This window comes from Coenobita brevimanus, chromosome 54 (assembly GCF_032717465.1).
Source record: "Coenobita brevimanus isolate Jiangsu-jjx chromosome 54, ASM3271746v2, whole genome shotgun sequence".
NCBI lineage: Eukaryota > Metazoa > Arthropoda > Malacostraca > Decapoda > Coenobitidae > Coenobita > Coenobita brevimanus.
Window position 1 is genome coordinate 26254385 of NC_137007.1, and position 12944 is coordinate 26267328.

At 41.2% G+C, this 12944-nt stretch overlaps 1 protein-coding gene across 2 annotated transcripts in view; it reads right to left on the reverse strand.

The window, feature by feature from the left end:
• Positions 1 to 2360: 2360 nt before the first annotated feature.
• The window catches only part of TrpRS (Tryptophanyl-tRNA synthetase), a 413379-nt gene continuing 402795 nt past the window's right edge, over positions 2361 to 12944 (reverse strand). For both annotated transcript variants that reach the window (XM_080273391.1, XM_080273390.1), the window contains one exon: positions 2361 to 4027. The gene's annotated coding sequence lies outside the window, so the exon portion shown is untranslated. The remainder of the gene's footprint in view (positions 4028 to 12944) is intronic.

The following is a 12944-nucleotide window of genomic DNA, read 5'->3' on the forward strand; positions in this document are numbered from 1 at the left end:
TCATATAGTGAATATCGGGGTGAATAAGATCACAGTGAGAAGTTAAAGGACAAGAGTGTGGAACAAGATCTGATTGACTATACTTATGAGTGACATCCCTGTTATGCAATTAATAAGCCTGTGCCGCCTGGAGATTCCCCTAGAAAGACATACCCCCATTACTGTGAAGGAATATTGTGAAAGGAAGTAGTAATGGTATTCTCTCCCTCCCCCACGCTACCCATAAATCTTGTTTATCACCCTCTCTCACTCCAATATCCCGAGTAAGTGTAAGTCAAGAATAAAATCAATTACCAAAGTCCTTTGGCTAGTGGAAACCATATAAACATCACGGCTAATATCTGCCGCCCTCCAGTATTACCGTAACTTTCCCCTAGCCGTCACAAGTCACTCCCCTCACCTCCCCTATCTCCTCCTAGTGAGACTCAATCCCCCTCCCGCGCCCGCGCGCGCGCCTATATTTACTGCACTCCTGATACACTAGGATTGATTGTGTTGTCATTACTGTCAGAGAAGTAAGTATCCTGCGAGATACACATATCCTAGATAAGGTTTTATATTGCTATGTATTGTGCTGTAATATCTGCTGATTTGTCCTGTGTCTGATTGTGGTAATATACGTGTAAAGGTTGTTGCCTAGAGTTTTTGTGTCCTGCCTCTCTTTATTGCACTAAGCTCCGGTCTCGAAAGAGGACCCCGCTCCACGTTAGGTGAAATAGGAACGAGAAGTCGAGCCTAATTTCACCTAGCATTACAGTGAGGTCAGCCCCTTGGGTCCTGATCCCTGAGTCAGGGGTCACTGAGGACAGAATTTTAGGTGCAGCTGTTAATTACTGACCTCATTGTGTGTGTGTGTGCACTAGCCTCTTGTTTTAATCCTCAAGCCCTCAAGGCTCAAGACTACGACATGCTATTATAGTGAAGATTGTATAGCTCCGGTACTTGTGAAAACACTGATGTGAAGTTAGCAAGCATTAAGTGTAATTACTTGGAAAATAAAGACAGTAAACTTACGAAGCCAGAGTTTATTTACGATGTCTGAGTTGATCATGGGCACTGTACACCAAAAGGCTGACCAAAGGAAGAACTACTCAATGGGCAACGTCCTTCCTTTACTGTACTACTGCTGTTGGAGTCTGTGGCAGAGCGGGACAGGGGACATAACAGTAAGATTGCTGCTTCCCTTTGTCCTAAATTGTAACTCTACTATATCAACAGCTTGTGTACACCATTTGCTTACATACATAACCCACATAGCCACCACACTTACACACCACCACTACAGTAACTCTTGCTCTGAACTGTTTTTGCCTTGATTCTTGGTTCTCCTTACTCATTCACATGCTTATTGTTAAACTTTCATGGTTTTCAGTAAGAGTCTTCTTTACTATGCTGGAAAACTCTTTCACTGAGAATCAGGCAAAACAAGTAACTAAATCATTAAGAAAAGGCATTTTCATGTTTCTTCCTCCAATACTCGATATCCCAGTATTGACAGTAAAGACTGGTATCCGTTTATTACCCAAAAAAAAAAAAAAAAAAAAAAAAAAAAAAAATATCAGTGAGATATTGGTTACATAACTATTTCTCTTCCCAGGAAAACTGAACAAAAAAGTAACAAAGACATGTTCAAGATGCTTGTACACACAATATTTAGAAGTCTGTAGGTCACAGAGAGAGGGAAATACAAACTGTAGAATGCAGTTTCAAGATTGACTGTTGTACACATGAAGGACTGAGAGTATCAGTTAACTCTTGCATAGGAGATGGAAGGAAAAAAGACGAGTGTATATTGCTAGATAGATGTTGCATGTCCACTATGGCTGGGGAAGGATATAAGCAGACAGTTCACAAGTGCAGTGACCTGTGAAACAGTGACAGTAGAAGGAAAGAGATGCAACACTGTGGCAAAAAGAAAGAGGCTGAAAGAAGTCAGCAGCAAGAGGAGGAGCCTTGAAGAGACAGAATGCCTTTGCCTCCACGCTGTTTAAAAGAGATGCTTGTGGTGAACCTTCCCAAATCTGAGAGCAGTCCTCCACATAGGGATGAATTTGGCCCCTATATAGGTAATGAGTAAGAAGTAAACTGACAGCTGTCCCTGCTGGGAAGCAACCAAATAACCTCACCATACATTGCTCTTGTTGTTGAGGTCCTAGGCTCGTCTGACCATAAACCTTGTGGACTGAAGGCTGAGGCTGTCCTCCTCCTGCCCACCATGCTCCTTTTGGGGGACAGGAGGGGAGATGAGAGAGAACTGGTTTTAATGGTGTCACTGCATGAAGGCATGTCTCTCCAGTGCTTTGCAGTATATGATGACAATGAACACAATAACATAAGTTCAAATTTATTAAACAATGATGATACACTTCACTGCAGACCCAACAACTACATCTCTTATAATACAGTAAAACCTCGATATAGCGGACTTCAATAGACCAGAATTCGCTTTTATAGGAATCGAGGAGCTACCGGACTAAATTCCTATATGTCGCAAAAAGTCCGATAAAGCCAGATGCAGTCCCAACTGCCTGACCCCTTCAGCTATGTCCACCGCAATAAGGTACATAAAAGGCATGTTTATCTGAGTACAGAACAGTATTAGTAGTAATCCCTCCTATATCCGACGTAATAGGGCCATAGGCAGGTCCGGATAGTGGTCCTGTCCAGATACTGGGCCCAAGCTTATGGACTTGTACTTATGGACCCTAACTCAGAGAAACACCTATACAACTCCCTCTGGACATGCATAGCACCTATTTAAGACCCAAATCACACCAATAAGGGACATAAAAAGACTGAAATAAATGCAAGAACCATAAAATGAGGTTTTAAAGGTGAGTTTATACAATATTAAACATTCTGGGTACTTACAAGTCCCTGGCTCCTGGACTGGTTTGAACCGCCAGTTTGCAGTCCACAGTTAATCCTCTGCACTCTAAATTCTAATTTCTTAACACTGCACAACACTGTAAAATCCTGTGTGTTCTAGTGGCAAGATATTGCAGTTTATTCACTGTTTATTCACAAAAAACAAGCACCTGTGGCTTCCACTGCTATGAGCATCTGCTCTCGATCGGAGTTTAGCTGTGACTGTTGATGATGGTGGGGTAACAGAGTTGCCAGATCGCAACGGCCACATTACCAATCTCCTCAACTTTCATTACCAAATTTAACTTTACCAAATTCATAAAGCTAGCATTTATTCTTCACTAATTATACAAGTGGAAATACATGTAATCACTCTCCTTATAATTAACACCATGTTGATTTTTTCATGCTATATAGGGTAGCAGATTAATCAGAGAGAGCAAACAATCCACAATCTCCATCCTGTGTATCCTCATACATGTGAAAAATCCATTTGGTAATGCATTATTCTGATTCATTACCAAACAAATTTTTCATTACCAAATTGGCCCACACTTGGTAATGAAAAATACCAACTGGCAACCCTGACAGGGGAGGGGGGAGGAAGGAAGGGATGAAGGGACGGACCATGGTGTAACAGCTGTTTGGCGCCAGGCGGCAATTTCAAATTACGGGTGGGAAAAAAGTCAGATTTTTTTCGAATTTTTTGTGTTTTTTGGCCCATTTTGGGAATACTGGATCCCAAGATGATTATGTCTGGTTAGTGGGGATGTTCGGATATTGGGCGTTCGGATATTAGAAGGATTACTATTATGCCATTTGATTAATGCAGTGAAGTTATAATACCGGTACAGTCCAGTACCGCAATGGTAGTTCAAACAGTTTAAAAACCGTTCATATGATCCGGACTAATGTCTGATATATCGGAAAAGTTCCGGGTTAGCAGGGGGAAGTCTGGATGTCGCTTTTATCGGAATTTTGCATTTTTCGGAATGGCTTGGGCCCCAATTAATCCATTATAGTGAGGTCTTGCTGTACAGCAAATCTTCAGTTCATAATTATATATTTTATCACATGTCTCAAACATAAACAACATGCACTTAAATAAAATAAAATCTTCCAGGTCCGGTGACAGCTGAGGTTTCATCTTGGAGTTTACCTGGAAAATAAAAACAATGTGACACATCAAAATTAATGACACATTTAAATATCTGTCAAGCTTGTGTACACATAATTCAGCAACAGAGGATGCTCAAACCATATCAATCTACCCCTCCTCATTACAACACCAATACACTCCAGTCCCATCCATGAGAGGAAAGATTGGACTAGAGTGTACTTATGCTGTAATGAGGTGGGGTAAATTGAGATGGTTTGGGCATGTGGAGAGGATGGAGGATGACAATTGGGTGCAGAGAGAAAGAAGTGTGAATGTCGGGGATAAGGTTGCGAGAGGCAGACCGAAAAAGACCTGGGACAAGTCATACAGTGTGACCTCAGGGATTAAGGACTGTATAGGAAGGCTGCATGAGATAAGCAGTGTGGAGAGCTGCCATTACAGTAGGTGACCAAAACCAGTGCATGCAAGCATGTTGAAGCCTTTATAAGTGATATGAGGATGTGCATGATGCAAAACAACATTCTGTGCTGACAACAATGGCAAATATGCTGATACCTGTTTACATGGAATGGATGAAAGACTGGTTCAAGTAATTATTTTAATTTCCTGTCAATGTCTGTGACCATCTCAGCCTAACTGATAAAACAAAAGTTTTATATAAGCAGTAATTCACTATACTGAGATTTTCTGAATGTAAAAGAAAAAAAAAAAAACTATACTGAGATTTCCTGGTAAAAAAAAAAAAAAAAAAAAAAAAAAAAAAAAAAAAGGTGCAGGCACATGAATCCAAGACACATTGTAAAATATGATCTATCACAACGTAAGCAATTCTGACTACACACAATTTAAAGTAATGTACAAATATTTAATATTCAATCTCAAAATATGGAAGTGGGTTAAAAATTCAAATTCCCTGCCATTTCTGGACTCGCTTGCCAGATGCAGCGCACCAACCAACGCACCTCCCTCTTTCGCAGTCTTCACGTGTCTGTGACTATAACTAGCTCCTATTAAAATGAAATATATTTGACTATTAGACCTGTAAATTAATGTAATTTACTGTAAAACTGTTTTGACAGCATGTGATGAGTGGTGTGTGTACAGGTAAGGAGAGGTGTGGTGTGGAGGCTGGTGGGTGCAAGACCAGCCACGCACACATGGTGACTATCGCTGATGCCAATGTGTCCAAATGTTTGGGTGAGTGGACTGCAACACACACTGGCACCATACACTTCTTCATTCTAGTCTTTTTGGTACTTTTTAAAATAAATGTAAATACTGTATTGTATTTTAGTCTGTGTGTACTGTAACCCAACATTTGAAAATGATATTGATTGGTGGTATTTTAAATCTATGAGTATTGGTGAGAAACAAGGTTATATGGTACAGTACTATACAAAGTTGATGGAGGGATGAATTACACTCGTTAACAGACTTGTAAGGAAATGCCAAACTTCAGCTCCTTAAAAAAAAAAAAAAAAGTACTATATTCTACTGTATTATTATTATTGTTATTATTATTATTATTATTATTATTATTTTTAAGTTTGGGAACAATTTATGGGGTGTTAAGTGGGGTGTTTTGGCTAAACATGATTTCTGGCTTTACATGAAGCCTTGGGAATATAGTCCTTGTGTTAGTTGCAACACGATTGTAAGCATATTCATATGATGCTGGACATAATGCAGAAGTATATGCATCCAACTGAATATAATGTAATAAACTATAAAATAAATAAATATATAAAACAAAACACTGAATACCTGTACTCTGGAAAATTCTCAAGTTATATACAGTACTGATGAGTACTTGACTAAGTTCGATACAGTACATGAGAATTAACTCTCAAACACTGATGGTCTGACGTTGCCCCCAAAGCAAAATAAATTATAGTCAGTCCTACCCTAACATGGTTTGCTGTAGTGCGATATTGCTCTAACGCAGCACGATTTTGCACAAGGATATAAATATTCTAACGGGCACTGTTTGTATAATGCGGTAATTTGAACCAGGTGGGCTGTGACGCAGTGTGCGTTGCACAGCCTCACAATACTTGACGTCATCGCCCGCCAATCACGTTTCGCCTTTCTCACTCTCCCAGCTGCCCAACCAATCAAGACCCCACTACCTCCCTCCCACGTTCCCCATTCGGCTCACTCCTACCTACACCATCCTCGTCAGCTTGCCTCGTGTTGCGAGACACACTGTCCGCGGGAGTATAAAAAAAAATTGCACTACAAGAGGGGAAAAGTGGAATTTGGGCAGGGGTGAGGAAGGAAATAGGGGATTTCAAGTCCCTGTAACACGATATTTGCCTAACGCGATGATGTCAGTGTGGAAGCAAATACCCCTGTTAGGGGAGGACTGACTGTATTACAATACAGTGCATGCCTGAATCAACTAAACCATGCTGGGGGTCTGGTGTCTTAAAGAAACAACTGTACACTGTAATAAGTCTAATATAGCGAGGCTTTACTGCAGAGGATTTACAACCTACCAGCTTATCATTCAGAGAGAAAGATTCAAAAACTGAATATTAAGCCCATAGTTAATGGATGAAAAGAATACCAACTGGATTGATACAAATGAGATCTATGATCTCACCCTTACTACAGATTCACTTCTTTTATATTACCGATATGACTGATGTATGACTTTCTACTTTTTGTCCAGTCCTCCAAACAAACAATATCCTGCACTGTATATTTTCACCTGTACCCTTACACCTTATATTCCTTGACAGAGTATACTTATAGTGTCTAGACATCCCCTGAATACTTTCCGAAGCACCCTTATCTCTAACTGACTTATGCACTACCCTACATGCGCTTTACATATCACACAAAGTACCCTACTATGTCACAGGTTAGCGTCAGCAATGGCATAGGGACAGAAAACTTTGCTCTTGGTAACTAGCTGTGGACCTGATGGGAGGCATGGCACAGGCCTTCAGTGAAGTTTTGGGGCCAGGATGGGATGGGCCTCAGATCTATGCCAGAGAGTGCAGGACAGTGCAGTCCCTAGGCTGCTGCTTCCACCCATTAGAAAAGGGCCTGAACCTGGAAGCAGTGCCCCAGGAGGTTGCCCTATCATTGGGTGCATAGTGGCTGGGCAGTTATAGTGTCAAGGCGCACTTGGAGGGTGTCCCTGCAGCTGTCCTGGCAGGGTGCCCCGAGGCCACTGCCACAGCTACTGGCCATGGCTGGTGGGCTATGAGTCCCTGATCCCCTGCCTGGACATGGGACTGTGTAGGCAAGCAGGGCCTGTGGTCCATCTCCTCATTTATATACCCAGTGCCATGACAAAAAATGAAACAAGGCAAAGGGAACCCTGTGGAACCAAGTTACCTAATACGTTCAGAATGACATTGTGGAATATGAGTTGTTTGAACAGCAGAAACGGGGGGCAAGTGGTGGAGCCTCTGAGTAGGAGGCGGATGGATGTCTATCTACAGTATCTATATCTCTCTATTGCCAGATGCCTTAATCCCATAAGCCAAGGGGTGGGCACAAACAAATTGTCTCCACGTCCCCCTGTCCCCCGACATTTCTCTGCCCTGCTCCGAACTCACCCCCCCCTCTCTCATATACATGTACCTATCCACTCCATCCCTCCATCTCATCCTTGGTCTCCCCCTCCCTCTCCCCCCCTCCACCTCACTCACATACACTCTCCTCATCAGTCTCTCACTCTCATCCTCTCTACATGGCCAAACCACCTCAATGTGTTTCTCCTAACACTTCCCATCACATCTACATCCACATCAAAACACTCCTTCACATTCTCGTTTGTCAGTCTGTCTCTCCATGTGACGATCCACAGGCTCCTCTCAACTCATTTCCACTGCACTCACTCTTCACTTCTGTCCCTTCAACAAGGTCCAAGCTTCACTTCCCTACATTAGAGTTGGTATCACAATACTGTCATGTAGTAACTTTTTCATTTCTATGCTCACTTCCCTGTTTCTTATCACTGCTTTCAAGGAACCAGCAACCTTTTTCCCTTGTTGTACCCTTTCAAGCACTTCACTCTCCAAGCTTCCATCCTTACTCATCACACTACCCAAGTACTTAAACACACTCACATTTTCCATTTCCTCATCATCCAACCTCACTGTGCATTCATTGACTTCACTTCTCTTGAAGACCATAACTTTACTCTTCCCTACATTCACCTTTAGATTCCGTTTCTTACACATTCCCCCAAACTCATCCACCGAGCCTTGCAGCTCCCCTTTGTCTTCACTTAACAACACTGTATCATCTGCAAACAACAGTACAGGGTTACCAAACACTGCCCTCTCTCATTAGGGCCACTCCAACATCCACTGCCCTATCTTGAATCTCTTTCATAATCCCATCCATGTACAGATTGAACAACCATGGAGACATGACACATTCCTGTTTCAATCCAACCTTCAAGCAGAATTCACTCAGTTCACTATCCACACGCACTGCAGCTTTAGCACCCTCATACATACAGTATTCTTCACAGCATTCTATTTTTCTTTTCTTTTGTGTGTGTGTGTGTGTGTGTGTGTGTGTGTGTGTGTGTGTGTGTGTTCTTACCTAACTGTATCTTTACAGGAATGAGTCAAGCTCGTACTGTCCCGTGTCTTAAATCATATTTATCGTACATATCCTTAAAATTGTGAATTGTTTTGGGACACACTATTTCATTCAGCAGTGCATTCCACTGATCAATTGCTCTATTTGGGAAATTAAATTTCCTTACGTCTTTATCACCTCTCTTCTTATGCAGTTTTTTGCAGTGTCCTCTTGCTGAAGCTTCCCCATAGGTTAAGTAATCATTTACAGTATGTCTATTTTCTCCTTCCCTGATATGCATTTATATAGCATAATCATGTCACCTCTTTTCCTTCTCTCCTGTAGTCGGTAGATTCAGTTTATTTAGTCTTTCTTCGTAGCTTAGATCCCTTAAGCTTGGTACCCATCTTGTAATGGCCCTTTAAACTTTTTCAATCTTGTCTATGTGTTTTTTGAGATGAGGACTCCAGACTACTGATGCATACTCCAGGGTTGGTCTGATGAATGATACAGTATTATCTTTCTTAGCATGTCTTCATTTGTGTATATGAATGCTATTCTCAAATTTGCAAGCAGTGTATACATGTTCCGTACCTTCTCACTGATGTGGTCTGCCGGAGATTGTCTGTTATTGATAATCACACTTAGGTTCTTCTCTCTTTCTGATGTGTGTAGGGTTTTATTTCCTAACGTATAATCCCAATCAGGTCTTTTTCCACTTTTACCAAACTTGATTACATGACACTTGTCCACATTGAATTCCATTTGTCATGTATTACTCCATTCATGAAGTTTATTCAATTCTTCTTGTAGCTCTTTACAAGTCTATGTTAGTAATTCTCCTTTGTATTTTTGCATCATCTGCAAACATATTTAAGTATCTTTCATTTCCAGTGTTATTGTCTATATCATCATTTATATACACTAAAAAAGTGACTGGTGCCAGCACTGAGCCCTGTGGTACTCCACTAGTCACTTCTTTCCATGATGAATAATTTCCCCTTAGTACTGTTCTCATTTCTCTTTTTATGAGAAAGTCTTGCATCCAACAATACAGTTTGCCTCAAATTCCTCCTTGACGGTACAGTTTCCATAAAAGTCTTTGGTGTGGTAGTGTCAAATGCTTTCCTGAAATCTAAATAGATACTGTCCACCCATCCTTCTCTTTCCTGTAATGTGCCTGTTACTCTGTCATAGTAGCTCAACAGATTAGTAACACATGATTTTCCTTTTCTGAAACCAAACTGTCTTTCTGTTATCATATTGTGTTCTTCTAGATGATTTACCCAAGCTTTTCTTATAAGCTTTTCTAATACCTTGCTTACAACATTGGTTAGTGATACTGGTCGGTAGTTGAGTGGATTTTGTCTATTCCCTTTCTTGAATAAGGAAACAATGTTTGCTTTCTTCCAAATATCAGGTAGTTTACCTTGACTCAAGGATTTCTTGAAAATTAAAAATATTGGTTTACTTAACTCCTTTGCACATTCACATAGTACCAAACATGAAATTTCATCAGGACCATTTGCTTTTCCTGTGTGTGTGTGTGTGTGTGTGTGTGTGTGTGTGTGTGTGTGTGTGTCCAACTCTGGGCATGGGCCTCACAGCCTGTTCCCAAGGCCCAGTACTCCTCCTATATACCATACACCTCCACATGTTACCATTTCAACGCTAACACCCACCGTCAATACTGAATATATGCTACGGTTGTTTCATATGAGGCTGTGTACTGGCATTACCAGGGATATTTTTACGACATTTCTGCTGGTCTTCTGGTAGATCAGTAAAGTCTGTTTTATGAAATTCAAATCCTTAAACTGTTCCTTGCCCCAATCAGGATTCATACCTGGGATGGACTGTAGATGTAAACTAGTTTGGCAGAGTGGTGTAGATGGATATGATGGTGTGGGTGTGCTCAGAGGAAAAATGGGTAGAATGTGTCATGAACATAATGATAGGAAATAAAAGGATTATTGCAGTGAAAATGCTGTCTGGTACACTTATGATTACAACTATTTCTGGATATACTACACAGGTTCGATGACAAGGAAAAAGATAGATACTGCGATGACTTGATACCTGTGGTTGGTGGTATGGGGGATGATGAGACTGTAGTTTTGGATGAGGATTTAAATGGTCATGAGGGTGAAACAGCACAAGGGTAAGAAACGGTGCATGAAGGATGTGCATATGGTACGAGGAATGCTGAAGGGGAAAAGATACTCAAATATAAAGAGACAATGGACATGATCATGTGCAGCATGCATTTTAGGAAAAGATGGGGCAATGCAGGACTGGATGATGAATGAATGTGAAAGAGTAGGTTGATTACATATGAGTCTGGAATAATAGTAGCCAGGTTGACTATTTCCTGGTCAGGAGGGCTGATAGGAGGTTAGTGAAGGATGTCAATTATAATGAGTGAAGAGTGTGTGCAGCAACACAAATTCTGATATATGACATAATGCTGAAGGGGCAGGTGGTGAAGAAGAGAACTTATGCATACATGAGGATTATTTGGAAGCTGAAAAACCAAGAAGTAAGGAATGCTCTCTATTGTGAGATGAGAAGAGTGGTGGCTGTGCAGGAAGCTGTAGAAAAAAGTGTCCTGAGCAGTACAGAGCTCTCAAGAACAATCTCTTGAGAGCTAATGATTCAGTGTGTGGATGGACAAGGGACCCTTCAAGACATACAGTAACAAGGTCGTGAGATGAGGAGTAGAAGTTGCAGTTAGGAGAAAAGAAGGCTCTTCTGGGAATGGAAAAGGCATAGTAACAGAGAGAAATACTTGGCTGCCAGACACAGGGCTAAAAAGGCAGTATACAGGGCAAAATCTTAATCTCTGACTTGTACTGGATCACCTAAACAGTCCCAAAAGGAACAGTATGATAATTAGGGTGGCAAATCAGCTGAAAAGGCAAAATAGGGACATCATACATGAACAGTGTATGATGAATGATGATGGAATGGCATTGGTGGACAGTATGGAGTTTGACTGGAACAGGGAAGGTTTGAAGTCAGTGGATCCAGTGTTTGGCCCTTCGCCTTTCATTGATGCTGCTACTGTGAGCAAGGCAATAGGCAGAATGTTGGTGGGGACAGCAGTGGGTGAATCTGGACTGACAGCTGAAATGTTGAAGGCCTCAGGAATGAAGTAGGTGGTTTAATTACTGATTCAATAAATTCAATTCTACAAGGGAGGGCCCAAAAGTTCCCAGTACAGATCGATAGCACAGGAAAATGGAACAGTTCCCTGCTGCCCTAGTAGGCACCACTTGCGAGCAGTCTGATGAACCTTTCTGCCATGTGGCATTGCACAGAGAGAGTTGAGTCCATATTTCTGGTATTTTTCCTTTGTTTGTGCAAGTGGCTTCTGTGATTTTAGTCCTCAAGCCACCATGGCAAATTTGAATGAACAAATAATGTGCAATAAATACATTTTTTTGCTTGGGAAAGACACGGCTGAGGCAACAACAATGTTTGAGCAAGTTTTCAAGGAGCAGGCTATAAAAAAAACACAAATCTACAAATGGTATGTGCATTTTAAGAAAGGCAACATGTCAGTCCAAGACTCTCCATGTCCTGACTGGCCTTCAACCTCTCAAAAAGATGAAAACCTCAAGAAAATCTGACACAATCTTGAAAGATCAATATGGCACTACTGACGAACTAGTGGAGGCCACAGGTGTCTGGATGTCAATCCAACTGATTCTGATACAAGATCTTGGAATGCACCAAGTCTTGGCAAAATACATCCCCAGCTTCTTATGGAAACTGATAAAGCAAATCGCGTGAATGTTTGTCAGGACTTGAAAGAACAGTTGAGAAATGACCAAGAATTTCTTTAAATGTCATTACTGGTGATGGGGCCTGGGTTTAGGGGTGTGACCTTGAAACCAAACAGCAGTCCAGTCGGTGGAAAATATCAACACCTCCAAGACTGAAAAAAACTGTGTCAGGCAAAGTCCAACATCAAGACCATGCTAATCTTGTTTTCTGACACTGTGGGAGCTGTCCATAAAGAATTTGTTCCCCATGGACAGACTGTGAACCAGCAGTTTTACAGTACAGCACAGGGCAGCCTCGTTATATGAAAAATAGCTACAATGATAGTTTAATAGTTATTCCCTATCTTGGTACAGTAAAACTTTATAAAATTAATCGTGATTTCACTACAAAGATATTTTTGACGGCTGCCCCCAAGAATCTCAAATGGATGCAGTGATGCACGCATGCCAAGAGACCCGCCCAGTATTTACACTGGCTGTGATCGTTGCCTTTTGTTCCACTTTGCACGTGAAAGGCCAGTGAATAGCGCAAGTGTTTAACAAATAGTGCACCATGCAGTATTAAGTAGTGATGCATTTTTGTATGTGACTTATTGAAACTTGTGACTTGGAATTCATGT